Source organism: Suncus etruscus, chromosome 6 (assembly GCF_024139225.1).
Source record: "Suncus etruscus isolate mSunEtr1 chromosome 6, mSunEtr1.pri.cur, whole genome shotgun sequence".
Taxonomy (NCBI): domain Eukaryota; kingdom Metazoa; phylum Chordata; class Mammalia; order Eulipotyphla; family Soricidae; genus Suncus; species Suncus etruscus.
The window spans coordinates 47,685-62,917 of record NC_064853.1 but is presented as its reverse complement, the minus strand read 5'-3'; positions in this window follow the sequence as shown (position 1 = coordinate 62,917).

The following is a 15,233-nucleotide window of genomic DNA, read 5'->3' as shown; positions in this document are numbered from 1 at the left end:
TTAAGAAAAATAAAAGTCAGTTTTGCAACAATCCTCAGAGACAATGAGAGGGCTGGAACTTCCAGCTCACTTCATGAAGCTCACCACAAAGAGTGGTGAGTGCAGTTATAGAAATAACTACACAGAGAACTATCATAATCATGTGAATGAATGAGGGAACTGGAAAGCCTGTCTATAGTACAGGTGGGGGTGGAGTGGGATGGAGGGAGATTTGGGACATTGGTGGTGGGAATGTTGCACTGGTGAAGGGGGTGTTTTTTACATGACTGAAACTTAATCACAATCATTTATGTAGTCAAGATGTTTAAATAAAGAAAAAAACTAAAAAAAAAAGTTAAGGGGCTATAGGGGCCGGAGAGGTGGCGCTAGAGGTAAGGTATCTGCCTTGTAAGCGCTAGCCTTGGACAGACCGCAGTTCGTTCCCTCAGCATCCCATATGGTCCCCTCAAGCCAGGGGTGATTTCTGAGCTTATAGCCAGGAGAAACCTCTGAGTGTCAAATGGGTGTGGCCAAAAACAAAAACAAAAACAAAAAAAGTTAAGGGGCTATAATACCCCATAGCAGGAGGCTTATCCTCTAATCACTTAGGACAAGATACATATACTGGGGCAATCAAAGGAGGCTTATGTCTCCAAAACAGTTAAATGTGGTGGCAAGGCCCACCCCCAATAGAGGCCATTGCCCTTCAAATGTCTTTAACATCCTAGTGACTGGGAAAATCTGTCTGGGTATAGCAGTAGCCATTCTCTCATATAAGATTAAAAAAAAAAAAGCCATCACCCCACCCCTTAGGAATTTTGGAGTAAGGTTATAGATAACAGACAATCAGTAAAGGAAAACTTTGCCAGTTTAAATTCAAACAGGCTACAATAGTATTAAATTTTGGGTCTTTTATATTTTTATTAGAAAATTTATTTTAATTTTAAAGGTATCTAAAAATAGAAAATTGTGTGCAAAATATTGTGATTAGCCTTTGTTAAACTATTTGCATTTACCAAATTTAGCAACTCAGGAATCAGCTAAAACACTAAAGCAGCAAGAAATATATTCTTTAAAACTGCAAAATGATTGGGGCCAGTGAGATAGCATGGAGGTAAGGCATTTGCCTTGCATGCAGAAGGACGGTGGTTCGAATCCCGCCGTCCCATATGGTCCCCTGAGCCTGCCAGGAGCAATTTCTGAGCATAGAGTCAGGAGTAACCATTAAGCGCTGCTGGGTGTGACTCCAAAACAAAACAAAACAAAACAAAATGATATGACTTAAGTTAGAGAAAGAAAACTATTTTGAATAATGTACTAAGTTATTTTTTAATAAAAGAGGGGCAAAATAATTAATAATGTGTGTGGTAAGGTCATGCCTTAAAAATTGTGATTCCTCTGGGTTACAAATATTGAGAATCCTTTTAAGAGAATTTATATTTTATAATGATCTAAAATTTTGTTAATCTGGCATATAAAATTTTACATAAAATACTTATAAGCACAATAAGAGAACATAACTTTCAATTTTATTTAATTTTGGTTCAACGGTTTAACCAAAAGTCATCTTTCCAAAAATGATTTAAATAAATTAAAAAAGGAATACTCATTATTTGTGGACATTTAAAATAAATTAAACTTGCCTTAAAGGAACAAAAATAAAATTTATGGTAATTCACAAATTGTGGACTTGAGGTCTTCAAAAGTATAAACATTTGCCTGTTTCTTATGTCAGTTTTTGATCACCTTTAATAGTTTTGTTTAATAATTGGAATTTTAGAAATTATTACAGCTGTTTTACTGTTTATGTTAATCTAATATAAGCTATATCCTTTAATAAAGTGCCCTCAGAGGATAAAACAGGAAAGAGAAGGTTAAGAAAAAAGAAATGCAGAATTCCAAAATGCCTTAGATAAAATACAAGTTTCTGACCCTTTTTCCTTTTGGGGATTTCAATTGTATAATACCCAGGTGCTAACTCAGAAAACCCAATTAGAAACATTCCATTTAAAAACCTTGCATGATTTTCAGCAATTATTAGGAAATATTAATTGGCTATGTCCCTATTTGCATTTAACCACTGGTGAATTAAAACCTCTATTTGATATTCTTTATTTGTTTTTGTTTTTGATTTTTGGTTTTTGGTCACACCCTGAAATGCTCAGAGATTACTCCTGGCTCTGTACTCAGAAATCGCCCCTGGCAGGCTTGGGGACCACAAAGGATGCTGGGATTTGAACCGCCATCCATACTTGATCAGCTGCTTACAAGGCAAATGCCCTACCACTGTGCTATCTCTCTGGCTCTCTATTCGATATATATATATATATATATATATATATATATATATATATATATTTATATATTTATATATATATATATATATTTTTTTTTTTTTTTGGTTTTTGGGCCACACCCGGTACTGCTCAGGGGTTACTCCTGGCTATGTGCTCAGAAGTTGCTCCTGGCTCGGGGGACCATATGGGACACCGGGGGATCGAACCGTGGTCCGTCCAAGGCTAGCGCAGGCAAGGCAGGCACCTTACCTTTAGCGCCACCGCCCGGCCCCCTATTCGATATTTTTAAAAGAGATTCTAATCCAAAATCTCCCCGGGAATTAACCCCAGAAGCCCAGCAGGCTTTACTTAAAGTAGAAGAGGCAATCTCATCGCAGTTTGTTTGTTCACTTGATTGTTCTTTACCATTTGGCTTTATAATTTTTGCCTCTTTGCATACACCTACGGGACTTATTTGACAAAACAATCCTATTTTCTGGGTATATTTATCTATTTCACCCAAAAAGATGTTGGTTCCCTATTATATTTTGGTGGCTAAACTTATGACAGAATTTTGCAGAAAGTATTTTGGAAAGGAACATAATTATCTCATATAACTTTAAAATAAACAACATTGGGCCGGAGAGATAGCATGGAGATAAGGCATTTGCGATTCGAACCACCTTTGTTCTGCGTCTAAGGCAAATGCCTTACCGCTATGCTATTTCTCGCCCCAAGATTCCCCTTTTTTTATATAGACCATTTAAGAGCACATTTAGGCCTTTGTGATCCTATGGCCTTAGGCAACTCCCTGACTGTTAAGGCTACAAAAATAACTACCTTAGGGCAATTATATGCCATCAAAGCCTCGCCAAAAAAAAAAAAAAAAAAAAATTCTGACGCATGCCTTGTTTGTCATTAATTTTTTACAGCTTGATCAGTCTGGTCACTCAGCAGCTGACAGACTGTGACATCCTTCAACTAAAAATAAGTACTCCTTGGCACTGTGGTAAGATCCATTAACTGGCCAATGGCAAGACCCAGACCCAGTACTTATCTGGGGCAGAGGATCTGTGTGCTTTTTTGACATGAAGAAGGAGATGCGTGCTGGCTTCCAGAAAGGTTAACAAGGCAAACTAACCAAACTGTTTACAGGGTTACAGTGAACCCTGAGAGTCCTCTTTCTGTCTCCTACACAGATTCCAAAGAAGAATCTTCTCCTAAACCTTCTGAACCTGATAACGGGAGTAACAGGCTCCACTCTTGTACCTGCCCTCAGCCATCCTCCGTATACAATGCCTGAAGGATATGCTGGATTGGATACTGAGCATTCCTTGCTTAAGCTAATAGATAATACTGTGAAAGTACTTAATCATTCTAAGCCTGAATTAATTGAATCGTGCTGGTTATGGTATAATGCTAAGCTGCCTTTTTTTGAAGGCATTGTCATTCCAGGTAATTATACCACAACTTCCTTTTATACCGCCTGCTGCTGGACACCAGCCCCTGGCAGGGTAACTTTACAGGCTGTCCAGAATTAGGAATCTGTCTAGGGCAGATACCTTTCTTCCATGTACATTTATGTTCCTTTGTGTATTTATTTCCTACTATTACAGAAAAATCCTATATTGTACCAAATGCCAATGCCTGGTGGGCCTGTAATGATGGCCTCATCCCCTGCATTTCTGTAGCATCAATCAAGGTCAATTTAACTGCATACTGAATATTTTAATACAATTAATTCCCAAATTAACTTACTATACCAATGAGCAATTTACCCTTATTTGGAAACCTCCCAATGTGCATGTAGTCAGTACTGTCTCTTGGGGTGTTTGTTTGTTTTTTGGTTTTTGGATCACACCCAGCAGTGCTCCTGGGTTACTTCTGGCTGTACACTCAGAAATTGCTCCTGGCAGGCTCAGGGGGCCATATAGGATGCCAGATTCGAACCACCAACCTTCTGCATGCAAGGCAAATGTCTTACCTCCATGCTATCTCTCCGGACCTCAGTCTCTCTTTCTTTAAGACATACTTTTTGAATGAATGTTTTTCAGTTTGGGCAATACATACCCAAAAGAAGGCTTTCCTGGTCATATGGCATCTCAATTTTGAGGGTAGTGAGATCCCATCATACAGTTTTCCATAGGGGTTGGATCAGGCAGTATTCCCACCAGGAGTTGAAGAGATTTCCTTCTGACCACATCCCTGCCAGCAGAGATTGTTCGCAGTATTTTTTATATATACTATCTTCACTGGTGTAAGATGATATCTCATTGTTGTCATAATTTGGATTTCCCTAATGATAAGCTGTCGGGTTCACTGGTGGTGGCCCAACACACTGAAAAAGTCTGAAGTCTGGAACTTTGACCCTCTCTGGAATCCTTCCACTGAGGCCTCGCTTCTCCTGAGGTGAGTCTTCCCTGCCTGGAGACTGTAGATATAGCTGACTCTGCTGGGCCTCTTAAGCATGGCAGACATCTTGAGGCTTTGCTCTGCTTGCTTTAACCTGGGATCTTTGATTCTCTCTGGCATCCTTCCCCTGAGAGCTTGAGGTGAGTCGTCCCCCCACAAGGGGTGGAGTCAGAGGAGCATGGACACTCCACTTTGCTTCACAGCCAAGCACTCCACCTAGCCAACGAATATCACCACAATACAAGTGTGATAATGGGAAAACAATGCAGACCAATATCAGGCATAGAGAATAAAGATGGCAAATCTGATGATCTGACAACTGCCAACCACCTAGTAGTCTCTCAGATATGGAGTTTAGAGAAGAAATATGGAGGATGTTCACAGAACTCAAAGAAAGCATAGATTGAGTTGAACAGAACACTAATAAGAATCAAGAGAAATGAAGATAAAAATCAGAAAACTCCAAACTGAAATAATAGGTCAAATAACAAATCTAAAAAGCTCAGTAGACAAATTAAAAAACTTAATAGAAAACCTTTCCAATGCTAACAGCAGCTGAAGATAGATTAGTGAGCTGGAAGATGAGATGCATAACAACTCCATAGCAGAAGAGATTGGAAAAAAGCCTTAAAGCAAATGATCACACAATGGAAATATTACTCAAAGAATGTGAACAGATGAAAATAGAAGTCTTTGATAAGCTCAATAGAAATAACTTGGGCCCGGAGAGATAGCACAGTGGTGTTTGCCTTGCAAGCAGCCGATCCAGGACCAAAGGTGGTTGGTTCGAATCCCGGTGTCCCACATGGTCCCCCGTGCCTGCCAGGAGCTAATTCTGAGTAGACAGCCAGGAGTAACCCCTGAGCACTGCAGGGTGTGGCCCAAAAACCAAAAAAAAAAAAAAAGAAATAACTTAAGAGGCCGGAGAGATAGCATGGAGGTAGTGCGTTTGCCTTGCATACAGAAAGATGGTGATTCGAATCCCGGCATCCTATATGGTCTTCTGAGCCTGCCAGGACCAGTTTCTGAGCATAGAGCCAGGAGTAACCCCTGAGCGTTGCCAGGTGTGACACAAAAACCAAAAAGAAAGAAAAGAAAAGAAAGAAAGAAAGAAAGAAAGAAAGAAAGAAAGAAAGAAAGAAAGAAAGAAAGAAAGAAAGAAAGAAAGAAAGAAAGAAAGAAAGAAAGAAAGAAAGAAAGAGAGAGAGAGAGAGAGAGAGAGAAAGAAAGAAAGAAAGAAAGAAAGAAAGAAAGAAAGAAAGAAAGAAAGAAAGAAAGAAAGAAAGAAAGAAAGAAAAGAAAGAAAGAAGGAAGGAAGGAAGGAAGGAAGGAAGGAAGGAAGGAAGGAAGGAAGGAAGGAAGGAAGGAAGGAAGGAGGGAGGGAGGGAGGGAGGAGGGAGGGAGGGAGGGAGAAAGAAAGGAAAGAAAGGAAGAAAGAAAGAAAGAAAGAAAGAGAGAACTTAAAAATCATTAGAGTCCCAGAGACCCAGGAAGAAAATCTCCAGGAAAAATTAGCAGTCAAGAACATCATTACAGAGAAACTATCAGAGCTAAAGAATACATGTGACAAAATTCTGCATGCCTGAAGAGTACCTACTAAAAAAGATCCCAGGAAAAACACCCCAAGACACATTCTAGTCACAATGACGTATCCCACAGATAGAGACAGATTACTGAAAGCAGCAAGATCAAAAAGGGAAATTACATTCAAAGGAGCATCTTTTAGATTTACAGCAGACCTGTCACAAGAAACACTCAAGGCCAGAAGGCAGTGGTAGGACATAGTGACAGAACTCAATGAAATAAATGCTTCCTCTAGAAGACTGCACCCAGCAAAATACTTTCAGGTTTGAAGGAAGTATACATAGCTTCATGGATGAGCAAATATCTCAGAAACTTTACAGACTCAAAACCAGCCTTAAAAGAAAAACTGAAAGCTCTACTTTAAGACATGACTTACCAACAGACACACCCGGTAACACTCAGGGTTTACTCCTGGCTATGTGCTCAGAAGTCGCTCCAGGCTTGGGGGACCATATGGGACGCCAGGGGATCAAACCACAGTCTGTCTTAGGGGCAGACACCTTACCTCTAGTGCCACTGCACCAGCCCCAGAAAATGTGATCTTTATATTTAATTTTTCTAATTGCTTATTGAATTGAAATGGGATACTATGTCCGTGTTTATATAAAATTTCACAAGATTTAAAAAAAAGTCTGAAGTCTCTCCTTGACCAAGTTACTCCTTTATGAAGTTTGAGACAGGTTGGATAAAGGGGTCGCTGCTGGATTAAACACAAATAGACACCAGCAGGTAAAGCAGAATCATTTAATATGAATAATGGCAACCTTATATATGTTAAACCAAGCAAGCTTTATTCAGGGAGTAATTTATCACCTGAAGACAGCTGCATTTGTTCACTTCCTAGTATTCAGGATGGTATGCCAGATAAGACTTGAAGAGTATGCTGTTCTCAGTGGCCAAAGACAAAATAAGAAGGTGAATCTATTTGCCTCATTGTTAGGTCCATAAATTGCCAGATGAGGAGGAAGTTTAATTGCATGACCAAAAGGATTTATGCACACTACTATTCGTTGCAGCACTCAACACAATAGCTATGACTTGGAACCAACCTAGATCTCTAACAACCAAAGAGTGGATCATGAAGTTGTAGTACATATATACAATGGAATACTATAGAGCTGTAAGGAAAGATGCCGTCATGCAAGTTGTATCAACATGGATGGAACTAAAAGATACTATGTTAAATGAAATAAGCCAGATGGATAAATACAGAATAACATTACTTATATGTCATATATAAAATAACTGCATAAAGAAACACAATGGAGGGGCCAGCAAGGTGGCGCTAGAGGTAAGGTGTCTGCCTTGCAAGCGCTAGCCAAGGAAAGGACCACGGTTCGATCCCCCGGTGTCCCATATGGTCCCCCCAAGCCAGGGGCAATTTCTGAGCTCGTAGTCAGGAGTAACCCCTGAGCATCTAACGGGTGTGGGCCGAAAAACCAAAAAAAAAAAAAAAGAAAGAAAGAAACACAATGGTATAATGGTAGTTATCTCAAACACTGGTGGCTTTAGAGTAGAAGGGAACAAATGAGAAGAAAACAAACTGAGCAAAGAGGAGAAACACAAAAGCTCATATTCTCTTTTATACACCCAAGCGACCTGCAGCTTGGAGACAGCTGTTTAGCTTGAGCAGGTGTTCAATGAATTGTTCTTTATAGAGGTCTATAATAATGTTCTAATGGTTTTACCCACAGAAAGAAGTGCAGAATGCGATTGGGCACCATGAACTCTCACTACAGTGCTCACTATAAGAATGCTTTAGTGGCTTAATTTTAATGTCTATAATAATTCTTTAATTTTTTTTGTTCACAGTGGTTCTTGGTTATATAGGTTGTCATCCTGTAATATAGAATTACAGTGCTTTATTATATTAGATCCCCAATATACTGCTCATTATTATGTCTTGATATTCAAATCTATTCACTTTCCATTTTATTATGCCTGCTCTTACATCTAATGCTTATGTCCACTATATGGACATAATTGCCATTGGAATGGGCAACTGCATGTCGAACATTCTTGCTATAGTGCTCATTCATTGAGTATGTTTTTGCAATTTATTTTCAATTCAAGCTAGCTTACTATTAGATCATAATGCCCATGTTTTCAGTTTGCTTTCAGGAAAGGAACCTGGGTGCTCAAGACATGTTAGATGATACTTCATGGTATATATTCCCTTAGAATGCTTATTGCCATATTACTTATTATTCTAGACTTGAAAATTATGATTGTTTTAAGAATGTTTTATGTACAATCTAACCAAGAAACCCTTTCTTCAGCAAAGTTTACCTGCACCAATGATAATTTGCCTAGGAAATGGAAAACCTTTTCATCTGACCTGTTTGCTATTTTTTTAAGTGTTCTAACTGTCTCACCTGGGTCAGTTTTTCAACTGCAACCTATGGATCAATCTTCATTGTCTATGTGTTTGTGTGTGTGTGGCGGTCACCTCTATGTCTGTCTAATGTCCATCTGTATTATACATAATGCCTATGTTGTATACAGTCCTTCCCCATTATATATAACCTTTCCTTTCCCCCTCTCCTCATCATCCTGATCACTTTATAAATCTTTTTCTTTTCTTTTCTTTTTTTTTTTTTGGTCTTTTGGGCCACATCTGGGGCGCACATTGATTACTCCTAGCCTTGTGTTCAGAAATCGCCTTTGGCAGGCTCAGAGAACCATATGGGATGCTGAGAATCGAACCCATGTCTATCCTGGGTTGGCCACATGCAAGGGAAATGTCTAACTGCTATGCTCTGCCCCCTACAAATCCTTTTCTATCCTTTTGTTCTCTCACCCTTGATCTGTTATTTCCTTTCTATTTAATCCTTTTTTATCCTCAGTTCTTAACTCTCGAGGAACCAGAAAGTTCCCCTCATCCCAACCTGCTGCCAGCCAACTCCTAAAGTGAAAGGACATACACCCAACCCACCTTGCTTTTGTCTGAGAAGAAGCTGCCACCACCCCTGCTAATTTGCTCTTGGTTCCTCTTTTTTCCCACTTCTGTTTGCTGTGGACTGTTGCTCACTACCGGATTCAGGTTTTGAGAGACCCTTGAGGACATTTACTGATCTGTGACTGCTGCAAGGGAAAAGCAGGTGTGAGCTCTGAGTGTTTTAGGTGCACTATGGGTTGCTGGCGATCCAACCCAGTCATCCTTGTGCAAAGCAAATGCCTCACTGGATGTGCTATCACTCTGGTCCCATACAGCCCCTACTTTTTTCTACCTTTAATATATCCACTTGGGTCTAGAGTAAAGGACGAGACAACACAACTGGATTAAAGTTTGATACTTTAATCAGTTTGCCAACAAGTACCTCAAGACTGTTGCCCCATTTGTTGGGTCTCATTTTCATCTTTGTTGATTGTGTGTGTATCTTCAAAGAGCTCCCAGAATGAGAAATTGATTCCCATCCCCTTCTCCCCTTTCGGGGGAGATCTTGGTAATATTTATCAGCAGCAAATAATCCACACAGACAGGACGGGCATTCTCTGCTAATTGCAGCTGCCTGCAGGACAGGCGTTTTCTGCTGATCGTCTTGGCCACAGCTTCTTTGCAGGGTGCGTCTGGATGTTCAGAATTCAAAGTGATTCAAACTAAAAGTCCAGTCCAAAATTTTTAAAGTTGAAATCCAAATTTAGGCTGTAGGTCATATTAGTAAATCAGTCCATTCTAAATACAGTCTTTTTTTCTTGTCCGTTTCCAATCTAGCTTTCCATCAGTCTCTGAGGAGGCCGAGGTTTATTTATTTTTTCTTGTAACAAAGTCTTAGTCCTGGGCCTGGGATGAGGATGATACAAGCTTCCACCTCCCATGTTTCAGTTGCCCTTCTGCCCCCTGCCACATCTCACTCAGGAAGGACACACACCAATAAGTGTAGTGTTCTCCTGAAAATGAATTATTTGCCAAAAAGGCCCGCTTAGAGCAGTCAAAATCACTTGACCCTTTGCGTGGATGGTTTGGCAATAATTCTAATATGTGGCTGTAACTATCTCTCTCTTTATTTTTAACCAATATTAGAAATCAGGCCTTAGTAATTTCTTCCTACAACAAAGGACAGCAATCAATCCAGCCAAAAGTCTCCCATTTAACAGCTCCCTGTAATTTTTGCTACCTTGGCGCCTAAATCAGGTTTTTCCATAACTTAGCTCAAAACAAAGTAATTTTCACTTTTCCCCCGAAACTCTGAAACATTCCTCACTCTTCCAACTTCCCTGATAATTATCTTTTCCTTCTGTTTTACCCAAAACAAAGTGAACCCAAAAACAAGCTGCCTTTTCACCTTCAGTATCAGCTCTTTAAAAATGCTAATTTAAGCCAAAGTCCTTCATTCTTCTCCCAGCCTCTTTGATGTCTAGAATTTGCACCTGCTTTTCCCTGCCTCTACCTTTTAAAAGCTGCCAGCTTAAAAAATAAATTTGTCTTCGTTCTTTGAACGTAAGTCCCCATGCAATCTGCGTGGTTTCATTCATTTCTACAATATATTTCCGTCATTCGCCATTCTGTGTGCCCACCTTTTCCCCGTGGAATTTTTCCTGAACTCCACGAAGAACCTGTTTGCAGGTGCTGAAGACTGCAAACAAAATTTGGCTCACAGCAGCCCCCAGAAGGGGTGTCAGCCATATTTGACAATAGCTTCACGTGGTAGCCCAAGATTTTGGGCTGACTGCAACGGAAAAGAGCCAAAATCAAACTCAAAAGCAGGAATCTCACCATGATTGCTGTTCTCTTGGGTCCAGAGTTCACATCCATGTTCAGGGCACCAACCCTAACCCTAACCCATCCCTCCATCAGTCAACCTCATCTAGGGCTGACTTGCAAGACACAGGGTGTCCAAAACCAGAAACATGTGGCAAGGAATCAACTACAAGCTCCAGAGATGATAGATCTATGGCATACAAGATGAAAAATTCCGAGTAAGATCTTCCTAAGAAAAGCAGATGTAGAATTTGAAATTTAATGATCAAGGATCTAGTAAGCGATGGGGAGCTCCTGGGGCAAATACAAAGTCCAATCGTGATCCTGAGAGAGATTCTTCGAAGAGATGCTAACAAGGCTGTGTATCAGGCAAAATGAAGCACATTTTCCATTCATGTTCAGGTTGAGCTGAAGAATGCCCTTCTTTGGAGGCAGTGAATTAGGCCCCTATTTTGCATGAAGAGGCACTCACCCCCTGCACAGTGGGGGCCATTGTAATGATGATCCATAGGTATCTGAACTTAATCCAAGTTAAATTCTAGTCCAGTCAGAAGATCATATGAGGTCTGAGATTGATGAGCCACAAAATTGATGAGCCATGTACAGCTGGTTATTTAGATGGGAGCTTAAGTCAAAAAACAAAACAAAATGTTTAAGTCAGTGAACCTCCCTGTGTAAAAGAATAACTTAAAGGTTCATTCAAAATGGATAGAACTGGGGCCGGCGAGGTGGCACTAGAGGTAAGGTGTCTGCCTTACAAGAGCTAGCCAAGGAAAGAACCACGGTTTGATCCCCCGGCATCCCATATGGTCCCCCCAAGCCAGGGGCAATTTCTGAGCATGTAGCCAGGAGTAACCCCCGAGCATCAAATGGGTGTGGTCTGAAAAACCAAAAAAAAATGGATAGAACCTCCTTTTGTACCTACTATTTTCCCTATGATGTGCCCACGCAAAAATCCCTGATACCAGACAGAAATATCATCTAGTAAATTATTTACAACAATATCTAACCCACTAACCTAAAGTAATGAAGGCAAAACCCTGTGATATGACATCAATTCCGAGAATTAAAAACTAAAATATCAAAACATTAATTACAATAATCAACAGAAGTGTAGAATCAAATATAACTTCAAAGGATTACAATTATAAAAAAATACAAAAGTTGAAATTTCTACCTAATCCAAAACCATTCTGTAAAGATAACTCAGAAAAAGTTCGACTAAAGACACTTGATGAGTCAGGAAAAGCGGGTGCAACTTGATAAGGATACAGCACTCCAACAGTTAACGATGTCTTCCTCAGGCCGGAAATCAGGAGGCTTTTAGTTGTGGGTGAAGGAGATGATTTGCACATGTGAAGGGATTCCTGAAAATTGAATGTTAAGGACTAGGAAGAAAGAGTTTATCTAAATGGACTGATTTACTGAATACAACCTTCAGCCTGAAAAATGGATTTCGACTTTGGAAATTTCGGACTCTAAGCTTGAATCACTTTAAACTCTGCACATCTAGATGCACTCTGCGAAGAAGCTGTGGCTGAGAAGCGGTGGTGGCTGAGGCAGCGTAACCTGCTTCCACAGAACCAACAATCTGGCACCCGAAATTGGATTTGAACCCTGGATCAAGACAGCATGGTGAGATTTCTGTTCTTCAGTTGGATTTTAGCTCTTTTCAGTTGCAGTGAGCCCAAAACCTTGGGCCACCACATAGAGCCATTTCAAATATGGCCGAGACCCCTTCTGTGGGCAGAAGGGCCAGTGAAACAAAGGAGGTGAAAACCTGGATCACCCCCATCTGAGGCCCAGAACTGAGACTTTGTTACAAAATAACCTATTTCCAGAGACTTCGGCCTACTAAGAGGCTGATGGAGGGGCTTGATTAGAAACGGACTAGGAAGAAAAAGTTTATTAAATGGACTGATGTACTGCACATCCAGACGTGCCCTGTGAAGAAGCTGTGGCCGAGAAGCTGCGGCGCAGCATAACCTACTTCCACAGAACCACCTGAAGGCAGCTGCAATCAGCCGAGAGCTCCCGTCCTGTGGCAAGAAAAGCTGCGAAAAGCTCCTAATCAGGCTCCCACTGGTTCCGCCCTCCAGACCAGGAAGGTGAAACGGCAGGAGTGGAACATCTGCAGGGCCTGGGACTATAGAAGTAAACCACGTGGTGAGAGCAGCAAGGGAAAAAACGCCTTTGAACAATTGGTGTTGGTAATGGGATAAAAGTCCAGTGTATTCACTTTTGAACATTTGGGTGATGGTATAAAAAATAAGAAAAGGGGAGTAATACAGAGTATCCAAACTAAAAATTTGAGTCAAAACCGCCTGCATCTAACTTTATTTCAGGTGTATCTCTTGATTAAGTCAGTTTCTTGCCAATTTAAATGTGTTTTATAGTTTTCCATAGTTAATATTTTCAATTGCAAAATGTTTTACTGTGTATTTTAATGTATTAGTCTGTTTTTAAAATGTATGTTCTGTATAAATGTTCTTGTGCTTATGTGTTTAGGGTAAGGATATAGGAACATGAAAGTTCCAGGATAAAATGATTTATTTTAAATAGCATTAAGAGGCTTAGGAATGGGCCTGGAGAGATAGCACAGTGGTGTTTGCCTTGCAAGCAGCCGATCCAGGACCAAAGGTGGTTGGTTCGAGTCCCGGTGTCCCATATGCCCCCCCCCCACCCGTGCCTGCCAGGAGCTATTTCTGAGCACACAGCCAGGAGTAACCCCTGAGCACCACCGGGTGTGGCCCAAAAACAAAAACAAAAACAAAAAAAAGAGGCTTAGGAACTAGGAAGTTCCAGGATAGTGCTTGGTAGAAAGCATTAAAAAATTTTAAGTTACAGGTGTATAGTATATTTTGCAGAAAAGTTATGCTTTTGGAAAAGGCTAATATGTTAATTTCTCACTGTATACTTTGTTACTTTGGAAATATTACCCGCCTTTGGCTAAGGGCGTAAGCCAAGAAAACAAAAATCTTATTCTCTTTTATTATTTAATTTAAAAAAGGGGGGACAGAATGTAACCACACACCCCATTTCCTCCGGTGTAATCTTACCTGCTAATAGATCCTCTCATTTCTGGGAGGGGTCTTGAAAGATTATAAAAGGTTTTGCCTGAGGGGCAAAGAGAGGATTTACCTGGATGGAGAAGTAGCAGGAAAAGAGATGGCTGAAGGAAGCGAAGAAGCAGGGCAAGCTAAGGATGGCATGTGTTTAAATAGGTTTATAATATAGGCCACACATGATGGCCAGGGCAAATAAAGCTGATATTTTTTGGAACCTGTGTGGATAATTTACTCGCCTCTACCTGAACCTGTTGACCTGCCAGCAGGAGGGGTTTGCAGCCACGTGTCCTGGGACTGCAGAGAAGGGTCCCTCCATTCATCCCATCACCATATAGCTCCATCTTTATTAATTAATTCAACACTGGACAGCCAAGGCCACCTCCTGAAGTAGTAAGGTCACGAGGAAGATTACATGGGGAAAGGTTGTAGGGAGGTTCCAGCTTTCTGATTATCCTTAAATGATTGGCTATTGTCTAGAGCAGGGGTCTTCAAACTATGGCCCATGGGCCACATGCAGCCCGCAGAGGAGTCTGATCTGGCCTGCCAGCAGTGAGCCTGTTTGGTTGCCAAGATACCTGCCAGCATATACACTCAGTGTCATGGTTTCTCAGGGATGACGTCAACCGCCTCCGCCCACGGCATGTTGTGTGCTGGGAGGGTGGGCGTGAGGACGGTGTTGCGAGGGACACTGATGCGCCCTTGCACCTGGCACTTGGTGCGCCGTTGCTAATGACGTCACTGGAGGGCGCCAGACGCTGCATGGCGAGGAGTACCACATGTGGGTGACTATATGATGTAAATAGGCGCCTGCTCCACCCCCAGGCAACGTGGTGTTTGTGTGCTGTGCCTGCCTGTCAGTGAGGTTTTCCTCCACTCCCTCCACTGCCAAAGGTCAGTCAAAAGTGCCATAGAAATAAATTTTTGCCAGATGGGGGGTTCTGCCTGATTGGGCTGTGGGTGACTCATATGAAAATTCCCCTTTGGGGGTGGTGAGGCGTTCAGTGCTGAAATCAAAGTTAGGGGGTGGGTGGTGGTTGGGAGGTTAGGGGTTCGGTGCTGAATTGCCCATGTGGAAAATTAGGGGTTCAATACTGAAGCATTTTAAAGTGGTTATATTGAAAATTTTATATGCATTTTGCAATTCCTTTTCAGTGTTCTCATGCTGATTGTGAACATATCAATTTGGGCATTATATAGGGAGATATAACTGAA